At 49.3% G+C, this 16,516-nt stretch overlaps 1 protein-coding gene across 1 annotated transcript in view; it reads left to right on the top strand.

Moving 5' to 3' along the window:
• Positions 1 to 9,044: 9,044 nt before the first annotated feature.
• Positions 9,045 to 16,516, top strand: part of PNPLA4 (patatin like phospholipase domain containing 4) — a 151,168-nt gene continuing 143,696 nt past the window's right edge. The window contains exon 1 of the mRNA XM_055121510.1: positions 9,045 to 9,120. The gene's annotated coding sequence lies outside the window, so the exon portion shown is untranslated. The remainder of the gene's footprint in view (positions 9,121 to 16,516) is intronic.

Here is a 16,516-nt window from a genome sequence, read left to right as displayed (position 1 = left end):
TCTGTGTATGTGCACGTGTTGGTACAGATGTGTATATGGCTCTGTACGTCTGTCTGTGCATATGTCTGTTTGTGTCTGTGTGTGTGCATCTTGTGAGTCTGTGAGTCTGTGTTGTGATTATGTGGCATGGGAATGTGTCTGTGTAGGTGTGTGTCTTTATGCCTGTATTAGTGTGTATGTCTATGTGTGCATGTGTCTGTGTATCTGTGTGTACATGTGTCTGTGCACAAGTGTGTATCTCTTTATATGTTTGTGTGCCTGTGTATATGTGTTTGTGTCTGTGCAGATGCTGTGAGTCTGTATATAAGACCGAGTTGAGACTGTGTTGCATGTGGATATGTGTCTGTTTATACGCCTGTGAGTCTGTATATTGTGTGTGTCTTGTTATATGCCTGTGTGTATAACTGTGTGTGCACTGGGTGTGTCTGTGAGTCTATGTGACTGTGTGCTTGTGTGCGCATGTTGTGTATCTGAATGTGTCTGTGTATATGCCTGTGTGTCTGTGTATATGTCTGTGTCATTGTATCTGTATCTACATATATAGAAGTCTCTCCAGTGAGTGCACATGTGTGTCTCTGTGTATATGTGTGTGCATGTGTTAGTGTCTGTGTATATGTCTGCATGTGCAGATTTGTCTATGCACTTTGTGTGGTCTTCTATATATCTGTGTGTCTGTGTATATGTCTGTTTGGTGCATATGTATGAATCTGTGCATCAGTCCGTGTTGTAACTGTGTGGCATGTGAGTGTGTCCGTGTATATGTCTGTGTGTGACTATGTGTATAGCTTGGTATGTGTCTGTGTGTATCTGTGTCTGTCTATATGTCTGTGTAATTATCTGTGTTCATTTATATGCGCACGTATCTGTGTGTCTGAATATGTCTACGTATATCTTTGTATCTCTTATGTCAATGTGTGTGCAAGAATACCTCTGTATGTCTTTGTTTCTCTATGTGGGCATGTATGTTTCTGTGTAAAAACCAGTGTGTATAAACATATGCCTGTATGCATGTCTGTTCGTCTGTGTATACATGTGTCTCTACATGTATATATGTACGTGTGTCTGTCAGTGTGTACATGCATGTAGATGTGTCTGTGTCTGCATTTCTGTGCATGTGTCTGTGTATATATGTCTGTGTACATGTATGTTTGTCTGCATACGTGTATCTATATATCTGCGTCAGTGTGTGTGCATGTGTTTCTGTGTGTGCCTATTTATATGTCTGTGCATTTGTGTCTGCATATACCTATGTCTCTCTGTGTGTGCATGTTTGTGTCTCTGTATGTATTTGTGTTTGTGTGTATCTATGTCTGTGTCTGAAAGTTTTGCATGTGTATATGTCTCTGTATGTGTCTGTGTGAGTGTGCATGTGGATGTGTATCTGTGTTTGTCGCCGTGTATTTCTATGTCTGTGTGGGAATATGTCTGTGTGTCTGTCTCTGCATGTGTGTTTGTGTCTGGGTATCTTTCTGTGTCTGTGTGTATCTGCCTATGTATATGTATATGTTTGTGGGTCTCTGTGTCTATGTCTAAATGTGTACTTGTGCCTGGGTATATGTATCTACTTGTGTGTTTAATGTCTCTGTGTGTGCATGTGTGAATGTGTGTGTGCATGTGTGGTGTCTATATGTATGTGAATGTGTGTGTACATTTGGTGTCTGTGTGCATTATGTGTCTGTGTGCATGTGTTTTTCTGTGCAAATGTCTGTGTATGTCTATGTGCATGTGTCTCTGTATATATGCATGTCTCTGTGTGTACATGAGTCTATATGTATGTCTATGCAAGTGCCTCTGTATATATCTGTGTCTCTCTGTGTACGAGTCTCCGTATTTATCTGTGTCTGTGTATATGCATTTTTCACAGTGCATGTCTCTCTATGCACGTAAGTTTTACTGTGTATATAAGTGTGTGCATGTGTGGCTGGGTGTTTGTGCATGTTTGTGTGTGCATGGATGTGTCTGTGTGTGCATGTGTGTACATCTGTGTTAGTCTTGTGTACACAGGTGTATGTGCCTCTATATCTGTGTCCCTGTGTGCATGCTATGTCTTTGTTTTACGGCTGTGTATATGAGTATGCATGTGTGTGTGTCTGTGTGTGTCTTTGTGTTCTGTCTGAGTCCTGAGTGTATGTCTACGTGTACCTGTCTGTGTGTTTGTGGTGGGGGGCAGTTGATTGAGCAAGTCTGTACAATCTCTGCAGAGAGTGCCCAGAGCGGGGCAGGGGTGGGTGTGGTCAGTATGCTCCAGTCAGAGCTGCAAATGGACAGAGGGCGCGGAAACTGTCCCCCAGCTTACCAGCAGCACACAGTGCCAGGGCTGGGTCCCACCACACACGTGTGTTCCAGGGCCGCTGTGGGCTACTCTGGACGATGACCGCACGACCTTCGTCACTGCTGCTCAGGAAATGCCGGCACCTGCATGCAGAGGGCAAGGCCCGAAGGGCTGTACCCCTTCCACCCCGTGTGGGCCAAAGGCAGCAATGGCCCTCACGGGACAGAGACGCACACAAGGGGTCGACCCAGTGACCTGGGCTTGTGCCCTGGCACCTGCCGTGGTCCCCTGAGCCCTGCCAGGGGTGATCTATGAGCCCAGAGCCCATAGTAAACATGCTTGACGCAAGTGTGACCCAGAATCATCCCCAATCCCCCCAAAAAGAAAACACAATCATCTCTTGAGGAAAAAAGAGACATCTCTACCTACCTCCTGAGTCAAGGCAGGAAAAGAAAGATTCCTTCAGGGGACCCAACAGACCGGGTCTCCTGTGACAGGGAAACGGCTGTCTCTTCTCTAAACACTCCGGCACGAGTGAGCCTGCAGTCACGGTTGATGCACGGAGACTCTGGCACACAGACCCCACTGCTAGGAAGGGACACAGCACACAGCTTACAGAGCAGCTCAGAAGACACAGTCAAGTGTACAGATCGGAACAGGGCTGAGCCGCAGGACAGTGGGGAAGGCGTCTGTCTGCCCTACATGCGACGGACCCAGGTTCCAAACCCACTTCTTACCAGGAGTGTCTTCGGAGCAGAGCCAGCAGTAAGCCCTGAGCACCACCACGGGAACCAAAAAACCTGAAATAATAATATTAAAATGTGCAGATTATTCTTTAAAATCATGTGCAAGACACGTGAGTGGAAAATGGAGCCAAGATTGAGACGAGAGATGCCAACACAGAGCGAGGAGAGATTGCAGGACCCGGGAGCGCACGTTGCTGTCAGCAGGGCAGACTGCCGCGGATTCCGGCCACGCTCCGGAACCCCAGGGGCAGGACAGACTGCGAGCCTGCCCATGAAGCAGAGGGGAGCCAGAAACCCGAGACCAGGTGGCAGGGGAGTATAGACTCATACACATGGACACACCAACATACATACAGCCTCAAGGCTGCAAGGGTCCAAAATTCGTTGTGCAACCAGCAGGTGTGGACACAGAAGAGACCACCAGGACAGAGACAGTTGGAAATGGTCACTCTGGGGGAACTGAGTGCTGACAGGAGGGAAGGGGACATACCGACCCGGAAAAGACCCGGAAATAAGTAGGTGTGGTTGAGTCTGTGCTTGGGGGTTTCTTTGCATCTGGTCTGGTTTGGTTAGGGGGCCAACACCCGGCAGTGCTCGGAACTCAGTCCTGGCTGACACGGGGAACATACAGCGTGCCAAGGAGGAAACCCAGGACAGCTGCACGCATGTCTGCAAAGTCTCCCAAAGGCCTGTAGCTCCCCCAGCAGTGAGCTCTGTGTGTACCCAGAGGCCACAATCCCAAGGACCAGGTCTCACAAGGAGACAGGCTCAAGAACCTCGCAGAGGCTCGTGTGCCAGTCCTCCTTTGAACAGAAGGGCCAGCTCTGTTTCTGCAGGGTAGGGCGGGCTGCTGGGCAGGGCGGCCCCTTTCCTGGGAGCACGGCGCCCCCTGGCGGCACCGCACGCACCAGCCCAGGTACACAGTGGGGGACACGCCCAGGCAGGGGGGCTGCTGTTCAGGCACACAAGCTCTGCTCCCACAGGAAGCCGGGGGCCTGGAGGGGGACAGAGCTGGAGGGCACAGCCAGGCGCTGACCAGCCCCAGCCTGTCCAGCCAGCCCGTTAGGCTCTGGGGGGAGCCCGCAGAATGCACAGAGCTCCCCATACTGCAACCCAACGCCCTCTTATACTCTCGTTCAGAAAGAATGAACTACATATACATGTACACGGGTGTACACATGTATGTATGTACATGTATATGTATGTATACACACAGACGTATATCACAAATGTGTATGCACACATACATATACTATATGTGTACACATGTGCATAATCCTTAAATTTTTGGCTCCGAGAGTCTATTACATCATGATTTTCTAAAACGATGCTTATTTGGAAAAATTTTCTTGCAGAGTTACAAGAGAGAACTGAGTTATCTGTATTTCCCAAAGAGTGCCTTCGACACGAAGCCTAGAAAAAGTGATTATGGATTATGTTCTATTCATGGTATCTCTGTTTTGCAAATTAAATTTGTGATGGCACATTAGCTCAGAGATATGAATATTTTAATAACGCCAGATGCATAAATTGCAAGGAGAATGAATTAGGATTCAAAAATGTTTTCAGTTCCAAGGAACTGGATTTCACGTAGATCTATTTTCCCTCCACAGAGAGAAGAGATACTCTAATTTACTGCAGTTTTACTTTAACTGTTTTAACCATTTAGTGTTCTTCTTTTAACAATTTATCGTTCCAACACATTTAAGATATTAAAAATCACCCAGAGCTTTGCGCTACCTAGTAAACTATTTTCACGCTGAAGAGGACCTACCTTGAGATGTCAATCTGACCAGTATGATTCAGGCTGTTAGAAATGAAATAGGCCAGCAAGCAACAGCACTCTTCTTTGGGCCTTGCATATATATGCGTCCACATATATACACACATATATGTATGTCTACAGTATTTGGCCTCACAAATGCTTAAAACGTGCCGTAGGACCATTATTTCCTTACTAATGAATGACAATCATTTCATTATTCCTACCTGGCAAACTCACCATGAACCCTGTTACGGCCGCAGATGATAAGACACAACCGTGGGTGTTTCTCTGAACAAACACTCCACACTCCTGACATGTTCCACAGTGTCAAGGACCTTCTCTGTGACTCAGGTGGCAGCAGCACCCACAATGCACCGGCCAGGTGTTTGAACCAGAGAGGCTAAGCAGCCTAGCACGGACACAGCGCTGGAGCCGGGCCCTCTGCGGACACCAGGGCAATCCAGGCCACAGGCCAGTGCCCCGACAGCACGCACAGACCAGCCCTGGGACCGTGTGTAGAGCAGGCGCCGAGTTTCCGAGTCCCTGACCCGTGTGGTGCTCGCCGGTGTACTCACCTGGCTGGAGTCCCCACAGAGGTCCCCACGCGGTGTCTACCCGGCCTGTCCCCCGGGCGAGTCTCCGACTGCTGACCAGCTCCTGGGCCGCTGCTCTTGATGGATCCAGACTCCTGGCCAAGAAGGAGAAGCACGTGAGCTGGGGCGCGGCCAGGGGGGTATGGCACACACCAACAGGGCCGGGAGGAGGCTCGGTGGTGGTAAGCTCGCCCAAGTGTGTTGGGGCGAGGGGCAGTGAGGACAGAGAAGGGACCAGTATAACAATGAGAGCTGGAGATGGTCACTCTGACAAGGACCAGGTGTTGAAAGGAGGGAAAGGGATGTGCATGATGACCTTCCGGCCCCTGTACTGCAAAGCCTAATGTCCAAAAGGATGGAGAAACAGAGAACAGAAAGAGAGGGAGAGGGAGAGAGAGAGAGACAGAGGCAGAGAGACAGAGAGAGAGAGAGGCCTCAGTTCTCTAAGCACTACACAGAGATAAATGTCTATGTGGATTCCTGTTTCTTTCGGGGGCTGAGACAGGAAAGAGCATGAGTGGCTGTCAGCTGCTCACCTGGGGGGCACAGCAGCACTGCAGGCCTGAGAGACAGCACAGGGGGGGGTGGCCAGCAACAGACCTGGAGCAGGCTGGACCCCCCCTGCTGGAGAAGCTGCAGCAGGAACAAAAGCCAGGAAAGGGATTTCCAAGAAGACCATCCTCACTCCCAAGCCCACCCCCTTGGCAACCTCCCTAGTGACAGACTCTTACCTGGGTAGAAGCCCCAGGTGGGGCCAGGCTGGAAAAACCCCTATGAAAGCCATCTTGAGCAAAGGGAGGGCCACATGTGCCGCTTTTGCCCATGTGGCCGGGCATCTGTGTCGCCCGCATCTCCCCTCTTGCGGGTTGGCCTCTGATCCTTCCAAGTCTCCTGCTGGGGTATGTGTAGGCCATCCCTGCCTCTGGAGAAGCCCACGGTTCTCTCTTGAGCGCGTTCCTCTCCCCTCTCTACCACTTTCTCTCCTTCCCCCCTCTTCGAAACCTGCCAAATAAAACCTGTTTCACTTCACTACTGCTCTACTCCTGAAATCCTTTTCTGCTAGGTGAGACAAGAACCCAGCGACCCTGGGTCCCCGGGCCAGAGGCGGATGGGGAGAAATTGACCATTTGTGTCTCTCCTCCCCGCTTCACACAAGTCTCACCTAAGTGGGGTGCTCCGACATCACTGTCCCACCCCGCGTAATCCCTTGTCGGGGAGCTGAGATTAAAGACCCCTGGAGAGGCCGAAAGGAGAATTTGGAGGCACCTTGAGCTCAGGGGACAGCAGCGTGCTGCTAACCTCGAATCCTGAGCCAAGCCACAACCTGCTGCCCCCACACTGACTTTTCAGGATGCTGTCGGAGGACACCGAGCCCAGAACCCGGTGCCTGCAGCTTCTGAAGTCACAGAGAATAGCGTTATTAAAGCCTCCTGACCGGGCCGCCACTCCCTGTCCTGCAAACAGCTGCTGTGATGGATCAGAGTTGCTTCCTCTTCTTGGGGTTAATTCCCGCTGCGGCATCTTCGCCTGTGGATTTCCTGGTGAAACAGCCTGAGCACAGAGCCAGGAGTAAGCCCAAAAGCCAAAAGGAATTTTTTTTGCTTTTTGCGTCACACCTGGCGATGCACGGGGGTTACTCCTGGCTCTGCACTCAGGAACTATTCGTGGCGATGCTCAGGGAATGCTGAGCATATAGGATGCTGGGAATTTAACTCAGGTCGGCTGCGTGCAAGGCAAACGCCCTACCCGCTGTGCTATAGCTCCAGCCCCAGCCAAAAGGAATTTTAAAACTCTCGAGCTTTCCAGACAGCGCCCTGAGAGTGGAATCTGGCAGGGAGTCATCACTCACCAGCAGGTAGACAGGTGGTCTCTGCTGAGACCAGGACCCACTCCGGCCCCGTCTTCCCGCCTTCTGAGTTCCGGATCTGTGCCTGCCATGGCGACCCAGCACGGCACCTGGAACATGAAGGAAAGGGTCCTGGGGTGAGTGAGGGCAGGAGGAAGCCTCAGTTTCCCGTCCTCAGCGGCTGTATGTAGCTCCATTTTAGCTATCTCCACTCCACATACATTCTAAAAACAATGTTCTATGAAAAACACCCTGATTTAGAGTTGTCCATCATACGGCTGTTCCAGCACCACCAGAACGACCTTCCCTGCACTGAGACCCGCTTCCCTCCCTGCACAGCGCTGCTGAGAGCACCTCAGTGTCTGCTCCAGCCGCAGGGAGCAGGCCCGGGCAGGGCAGGCGCATCCTACATTTCTGACTTCACGCAAATCCCAGGCCTTTTTCTGATCAACTGGGAGTTAGCCAAGGTCCATCCAAACATTCTGCCCCAGAGCTGGGGCTCCATGGATGCTGAGATAATGGGCGAGACCTAGGGCGAATAGCCTGACAGGGATCTGCCAAGAACCCAATTCCCATCTCAAAGGGTCTGCAGGAAACCCCCCTTATCTCTAAAGTCTGCACCAGTTTCCCTATGAACCCCACAACATAAACTACATTCCTTCCCACCTGGGGAGTTTCTCTCCTTTTTCTCTTCTACTTTTTTTCCTTTGGTACTTAGGCTTTTAGTTTAAAATGTTTTCATTGAAATTCTGTGGTTTCCCACACTAGGAGTCCTGTTTACACATGCACATAATTCCAACACCACACAACTCATCACCAGAGTAGTCCTCCCTCTCCCTTTGTTTTCTCTTCCTCCTTTCTAATAAAGGAGCCCATTAGCTAATAGGTTAATAAACTGAGGCTCTCTACTTTCCAACTCTGAGTCTCAGCGTCCTCAGGACTCCCAACTTTCATTCCTGAAAATACTGGAGAGCTGGGACATGCCAACCAACACAGACCCTCCGTCCTGCCTCATCTGCTCACTGACCCCCAGGCGCGTGAGAAATGGGGTTCCCTCCGGGTGATTCCCACCAAACCTTTAAGGACTGGCAAATGGTAAGGATCAGAACATGCTCAGAGCCAGTAGAATGAGGACCGTATCCCGTTTTGCCCTGCATCCATCAGAAAATCAACCCTACTGGATGGAATAAAGTAGATTCACACGTCCCTCCTCGTTTCCATCTCGAATAAAACAGAATCGGACGCCCCTTCTCGTTTCCATCTACGTCTTTTCACCTCGAGACTCCGAAGTGCGCTGCGTTTACGGCTCTGCTTGGTACCCGCGTGGGCTAGCTAGCACCTGGGGCTGGGATGCTGGGGTGCAGGGGTGCAGGGATGCACGGATGCGGGGATGCAAGGATGCTGCTGGGCGGCCTCCTTAGTGCATCCCGCCCCGCCCCCGCCCGCCTCCCGGGCTCCAACGTCACCGGCGCGGGGCAGTACCTGGGCCCGGGGCCAGCCAGCATCCTGCGGGCGGGGCGCGCTCACCCTCCGGCAGGGGGCGCAGCCGCTCAGTGTGTGCTCCGGCTGCCAGGGGCAACAGGGAAACCGGCGCAGGGAACAACTTCCGGGGTCGCCGGCCAGCGGGGGCAACCACTTCCGGGGCGCGGCCGAGCCAGTGGCGATGACGTCACAAACGAGACCCGGGCCCCGCTCCTACCTTCCTGGGCGGGGCCGCGCAGCCTGAGTTCGTCACAAAGTCTCGTGGGGCGGTGTCTCCTGGCCATGTCCCCGCCCCCACACCTGTTCCCTCTGGACCTTCCCAGGAGGCGCGCTGCGCGGAGAGGCGGGGCCTCGCGGAGAGGCCGGGCCCCGTCTTCCGGTTCCGGGCACGGAGGCGGACCGCAAAGGGGCGGGAGGTATGGAAGCGAGCCGCGCTCCTATTGGTCGAGCGGAGCGAGAGGCGGGCCGTGCGGGGCCCGGGCGCTCCGATAGGCGGGGCGCGGTTGAGTGGCAGCCCGGCGGCCCGGAGCCCGAAGCAAGGGGTGTTCGGCTGGGAAAGGGAGTCGGGTCCCCAGGTGGGCCGGATGGGCTCCAGGCAGTAGCGGGGAGGCGGGCCCGTCACCCGGCCTCGGTGCCGCGTAAGGCCGGGGGCTTAGGGCGCACGCCCCGGACCCCAGGGCTCCGCAGACGGGCCGGCGGCCCCTGCACCCCGGGGAGCTCCAGGCACCTGCTCTGGGCACGCGGCTGCAGCGACACACTGGCACCCGGGGCGTGTGTGTTTCTGTGTGTGTGTGTACACAATTACACAATGGAAAGAGTTCAGGATTGCTGCCGGATGTGTGTGTGTATGTGTGTGTGTGTACACGTAAGCACAATGAAAAGAGTTCAGGTTTGTTATAGGATGGCAGTTTGCAGGGTTCATGGTGCACCACACTGCTTAATGTCTGAGAAGAACTGGGATCTGAATCTCCTTTAAGTATATCAAACAATGGCTTAAGCATGCTAAACACAAGGAAGGCCTAATCGAGATAATTTTCCCTAGAAGTTTTTGGAAGTCAGAGTCCATAAACTGTCTTTTCTAAGGCTTAAGTTTTGCATTTTAACCTTATCTGTAAATAACTGATAACGCAAACCAGAATAAGGCTCCTCCTTGCATTGTACTTTCTCAGACAAAATAAAAAGCCCAGCTTGAGTTAAAGCAATTGTCAAGTTTTTAAAAGTAGTTAATAATTGATCTTCATCGGTATGGACAATTAATATATCATCCATATACTGAATAATATAACTAGCTGGATATTGCTTTCTGGTTGTATAGCCTGTGCTACAAACTTTTTGCATAAGGTGGATCTATTGGCCGTTCCCTGAGGCAAAACTCTCCATTGATATCTCTTCATAGGTTCTTTAAAATTTGTTTTAGGAACAGTAAGAGCAAAACAAGGACAATCTGCCAGAAAGGAAGGGATCGTATAGAAACGATCTTTTATTTATTTATTTTTAAATATTTTTATTGGAGAATCACTGTGATGTACAGTTACTAACTTATGAAGTTTTGTGTTTGCATTTGACTCATAGAGTGATCATTTACCCATCCCTCCACTAGTGCCCATTCACCTCCACCAATGATCCCAGTATCCCTCTCATCACCCCCACCCCAACCCCCACCACCCGACCCTGCCTCTGTGACAGGGCATCCCCTTTGTTCTCTCTCCTTTTGGATGTTGTAGTAGAAACAATCTTTTAGATCAAAAATAATTGTACAAGTATTGGCTGACATGGCAGAGCACATAGGTAAGCCAGACTGGAAAGCTTGCAGGTGTTCCCTTAGATTAATTAACTTCTTCAAAGTCTTGTAACAGCCTCCACTTCCTTGATTTTTTTCTAAATAACAAATATAGGGGAATTCCATGGTAAATCAGAAGGTTCAATATGTCCCAACTCCAGCTGATCCTGCACTAGCCGTTGGGCAGCAATACTTTTTTCTTGTGAGAGGGGCCAAGATCAACCCACAAAGATATCAGATTTCCACTTAATAGCATCAGCATGGACTGCAGGGCAGTCAAAGCCCCCTCCTAAAAAGGCGAGGCAGTTCTCTAGCTTGGGGACTATATAAGAACCAGTTCAGAGTTGGCGGTACCCCGCCATCACCAAGGCCTCCTTCGGGTGGCGCAGAGCTGCGTGGGGGAGGCACAGGGCTGAGATGCCGCCCCCTTTTCCTCCCAGCCATACCCTCCCCCTCACCAGGGCCCCAGAGCAGGGCCCGCTGAAGGTACAGACTTCGTGCTCCCAGCTCAGTCCAGCTGCTCAGCGGTAGGAGAGGCCGGCACAGACCTCCACACCACGGGCATGCTGGGAACCGCTCTGACTGCTCACAGAGGAACATCAGCACATCAGCCATGCCACACGGGGCCAGGTCCCCACTCCCACCCTGCCATGCCCCCCAACCTGCCCTCAGGCACACACCTGTGTAGACCTGCAATGGCTCCCGGGGGAATTGGCTTCTCCCCACTTTCAAAAGGCAGTTAAACCACCTCTGTGGCCAAGAAGATGCGTGCTGGTTGGTTTGGGGGTGCCTGCAATGTCTCCTACTAAGCCAAATGGGAGATGGATAAAGGCATTTCCATGTGGCTGGCCACAGATGAGTCCCTGGCACTACATGTGTCTCACACATGCATACACAGATGAACACACAGGCACACACGCATGCACACATGTGCAGACACAGGCATATACATATGCACACACATGCACAAACAGGCATAGACACATGCACACACATGCACACACAGCCATACATACATGCACACACAGGCATACACACATACAAACACAGGCACACACAAACACGCACCAGCACATACAGGCACATGAACACACAGGCACATACACAGGAACACACAGTCACATACATAGGAACACATAGACACACAGTCAAACACACACACACACACATGGGCACACACAGACACACACAGGAACAACACAGCCACACACACATGCACACACATGTGCATACACATCAGCACCACCAACAGTCCTTGCAGAAGTGACCCACGATCCTCTCCCCGGTGTTTCTTGTCAGAGCAGATCCGCATCACTGAAGGCAGGCTGAGAGTCCCCTTGGTACACATCCACACAAACACGGCACACAGGATCAGGGGCGGGGAGGAAGACTGGCCTCTGCACCCCGGCCAGCTCCGGGGGAAACTGGCTGCTCATTCTCTACCACAAGAAAGGACAAATGAACTCATCCTCTCTCCGCTGTGAAAGGGCACACTGGAGAGTGGCCTCTCTTCATTGTGTTGCTTCCAGACTATTCTTTGACCTCTGCTCTTTGTGACTGAAAATCTGTGATGCAGGGGCCACACCCCTGTGGCTGTGTGGGTTCTGTGTCCACCTCTGGCCGCCCCCCCTCTACTCCTTCCCTTGTTTCCCATCGGGACAAGGGTCAGCTACATTGGAAGCACCACACATCCTTTTGCCCACTCTGTGGCCACAGCTTCCTGGAGCAGGGGTCAGTGTGGCTCCTTCCAACCATGCGGGGGCAGTGACCTCACTGGCCTGGGCTCCTGCACCACGCACCGCTGTTTCCTCTCAGAGTGGCAGGAAACAGTGAACAAAACAGACGTGGCCACTGGCAGCCACAGTGCTCTTCCTTAGTGATTGTACTTATCTCCCCCCCCATCTTTTTTCTTTTTTTAACATACATGTCTCTGTCTGGGGGCTTTGGCACTTAGAAGAACCTGGAGACCGAAAACAAGCTTGTTCTCAGATGTCTGACAAAAATAAATAAATAAATCAGAACCCTTGCTAAAGACAGCCTGGTGACCTGACATGCTGTTCTCTCTTTTATTCCTTGTGATGTTCCAGTAATGGGGACCCAGGGATCCCCTTTCAGCCATACTCCCTGGTTATGCGGTGATTTGCCCTGGCAATATAATGCTGCTTAAGGTTGCAGATACCCCCCCCACACACACACGGGGAGCATTTATTCTTGCAGTCTTTATGGCCACTTCTAAGTCCAGGAGACCTTCGTTTCCGATACCCATAGAGTCCATAGAAGCTCTCCAACATATTTAACTCCCAAGGACAGTAGATACAAGGGCCAGTAGGATCACATCACAGCTTGGAATCTGGTCTCACATGCTGGGGGCAAATGCAGCTGGGACAGAGAAAGGACCACTAAGTAAATGATGGTTGGACAGATCACTTGGGATGGGAGATGCGTGCTGAAAGTAGACTAAGGACAAAACATAACCTCTTAGTACCTGTAGTGCAAACCATAACCCCCAAAGGGAGAGAGAGAGTAGGAGGGGATGCACCTGCCACAGAGGCAGAGGGTGGGAAGAGGTAGGGGTGCCGGGAGGGATACTGGGAACATTGGTGGTGGAGAATGGGCACTGGTGGAGGGGTGGGTACTCCATCGTTGTATAACTGAAGTATAATCATGAAAGTTTGTAAGTCTGTACATATATGTCATGGTGATTTAGTTAAAAAAAGAAGAAGCTTTCCAACACAGAAGAGAATAACAACTGTAACAAAACATAGAAATGAATCAGAAAAAAAGGCAAAACACTGTGTACAGTGCAACTGTGCACCCAGATTCGGTGAGGGGGGGAAGGGAGAGAGAGAGGGAGAGAGAAAGAGAAAGAGAGAGACAGGAAGTGCCTGCCGTAGAGGCAGGCTAGGAGGTGGCAGGAGGGAAACTGGGAACACTGAAATGTGTACTGGTGGAGGGACGGGGGTTAGAACACTGTATGACTGAAACCCAATCATGAACAGCTTTGTGAGGGTCAATCCTACAGTGATTCAATTAAGAAAAAAATTTTTAAATTATGTTGTTAAGGGTTGGAATGAAATTCCAAGGGGTAAGAGCTGTCCTGGATGTGCCCTCTTCAATTCTGAATTTTGTACCCCCAACAATGCCAGGAGAGATGCCTGAGCAGTGTCAAGCAGAAGCCCTTGGTAGAGCCGGCTGTGGCCCTCAACTCCTGTCATAAAAGTAGGTGACATGAACGGCCTAAATGCACCCATAAAGAGACACAGAGTGGCAAAATGGATCCAGAAATTAAACCCATCATTCTGCTGCGTGGAAGAAACACACCTGAACGAACAGAGTAAACATAGACTCAAAGTCAAAGGATGGAAAACAATCCTGCAAGCAAACAACCCCCGTACAAAAGCTGGAGTAGCCATCCTAATATCCGACAACATAGATTTCAGGTTGAAAAAGATTAAAAGGGACAGCGAAGGTCATTTTCTGTTTATCAAGGGATATGTACAACAGGAAGAAATCACACTCTTAAACATATATGCACCTAATCAGCGACCAGCTAAATATTTAAAACAACTCCTAGCAGACTTCAAAGAGGACATCACTAACAGCACAATAGTAGTCGGAGACTTCAATATGGCCTTATCGCCTCTAGATAGATCGACAAGAACAAAACTCAACAAGGAAACACTGACTCTGAAAGAAGAAATTGAAGAGAGAGGCCTAATAGATCTATACAGGGTCTTACACCCCCCAAAGAAAGAATACACATTCTTTTCCACTGCACACGGAACATTTTCTAAAATAGATCATGTACTGGGCCCCAGAACATACCTCAATAGAATCGGAAAAATAGAAATTGTATCAACCATCTTTTCAGACCACGATGCGCTGAAGATAGAAGCTAACCACTCACTGACACGGAGAATGAAGTCAAACACTTGGAAATTAAACAATTCAATGTTGAACAATGAGTGGATCAGGAAGGAAATCAAGGAAGAAATCAAAAAATACTTAGAAACAAATGAGAATGAAGACACGAGCTGCCAAAACCTATGGGACGCAGCTAAAGCCGTGTTAAGGGGAAAATTTATAGCTCTCCAAGCATTCCTCAGGAAGGAAGAAAGGGCCCACATAGACAGCCTGACTTCACGACTCAAGACCTTAGAAAAGGACCAGAAAAAGGAACCCAAACCAGATCGAAGGAAAGAAATAATAAAAATTAGAGCAGAAATTAATGACATGGAAACCAAAAAGACAATCCGAAAGATCAATGAAACAAAGAGCTGGTTCTTCGAGAAAATAAACAAGATTGATAAACCGCTAGCAAGACTCACAAAGAAAGAAAGAGAAAGAACCCTAATAAATCGAATCAGAAATGAAAAGGGGGACATCATAACAGAAACCAGTGAGATTCAAAAGATCATTAGAGACTACTTAGAAAGTCTATATGCCACAGAACAGGAGAACCTAAAAGAAATGGATGGATTCCTCGATTCCTACAATCTCCCAAGACTGAACAAAGAAGACTTGGAATACCTGAATAGACCCATCAATGTTAAGGAAATTGAAACTGTGATCAAAAACCTCCCCAAAAACAAAAGCCCAGGCCCAGATGGTTTCACTGGCGAATTCTTCCAAACATTGAAAGAAGACCTGCTGCCTGTTTTCCTCAAACTTTTCCAGGAAATTGAAAAAACAGGAAATCTCCCAAACAGTTTCTATGAAGCACACATCTCCCTAATACCAAAAGCAAACAAAGACACCACTAAGAAAGAAAATTACAAACCAATATCCCTGATGAACACCGATGCGAAGATCCTCAACAAAATACTGGCAAATAGGATCCAACAACTCATCAAAAAGATCATACATCACGACGAAGTGGGATTCATCCCGGGGATGCAAGGATGGTTTAACATTCGGAAATCAATCAACATAATCCACCATATCAATAAAAACAAAGATAAAAACCATATGATCATATCAATAGATGCAGAGAAAGCATTTGACAAGATCCAACATCCTTTCATGATGAAAACACTCGCCAAAATGGGGTTTGGAGGAACTTTCCTCAAGATAGTCGAAGCCATCTATCACAAGCCTACGGCAAGCATTATCCTCAACGGGGAAAAACTAAGGGCCTTTCCTCTGAGATCAGGCACAAGACAAGGATGCCCACTCTCACCACTCCTCTTCAATATAGTACTGGAAGTACTTGCGATAGTTATTAGACAAGAAAAAGAGATTAAGGGCATCCAGATAGGAAAGGAAGAAATCAAACTCTCACTATTTGCAGACGATATGATACTATATCTAGAGAAGCCTAAAACCTCTACTAAGAAACTCTTAGAAACAATAGACTTATACAGTATAGTTGCAGGCTACAAAATCAATACCCAAAAAATCCATGGCCTTCATATATGCAAACAATGAGGCAGAGGAAAGGGACATAAAAAAAGCAACCCCATTCACAATCGTGCCCCAGAAAATCAAGTACCTCGGAATCAGCTTAACCAAGGAAGTAAAAGACCTCTACAAAGAAAACTACAAAACGCTACTCCATGAAATCAAAGAGGACATGAGGAAATGGAAACATATACCCTGCTCGTGGATAGGGAGAATCAATGTTGTCAAAATGGCAATACTCCCCAAAGCATTATACAGATTCAACGCGATCCCTATAAGTATACCCATGACATTCTTCAAAGAAATGGATCAAGCAATCTTAAAATTCATATGGAACAACAAACGTCCAAGGTTAGCTAAAACAATTCATGGGAAAAAGACGATGGGAGGCATCACCCTCCCCAACCTCAATCTTTACTCAAAGCAGTAACAATTAAAACAGCATGGTACTGGAACAAAGGCAGAGCCGTAGACCAATGGAACAGGGTGGAATACCCTTACACACAACCCCAAATGTATGATCATCTAATCTTTGATAAGGGAGCAAGAGATGTGAAGTGGAGCAAGGAAAGCCTCTTTAACAAATGGTGCTGGCACAACTGGACAACCACATGCAAAAAAATGGGCATAGA

The sequence above is a fragment of the Sorex araneus genome, chromosome X (assembly GCF_027595985.1).
Source record: "Sorex araneus isolate mSorAra2 chromosome X, mSorAra2.pri, whole genome shotgun sequence".
NCBI lineage: Eukaryota > Metazoa > Chordata > Mammalia > Eulipotyphla > Soricidae > Sorex > Sorex araneus.
Note: the sequence above shows the minus strand (reverse complement) of the source record. Positions and strands in the feature narration are given on the sequence as shown.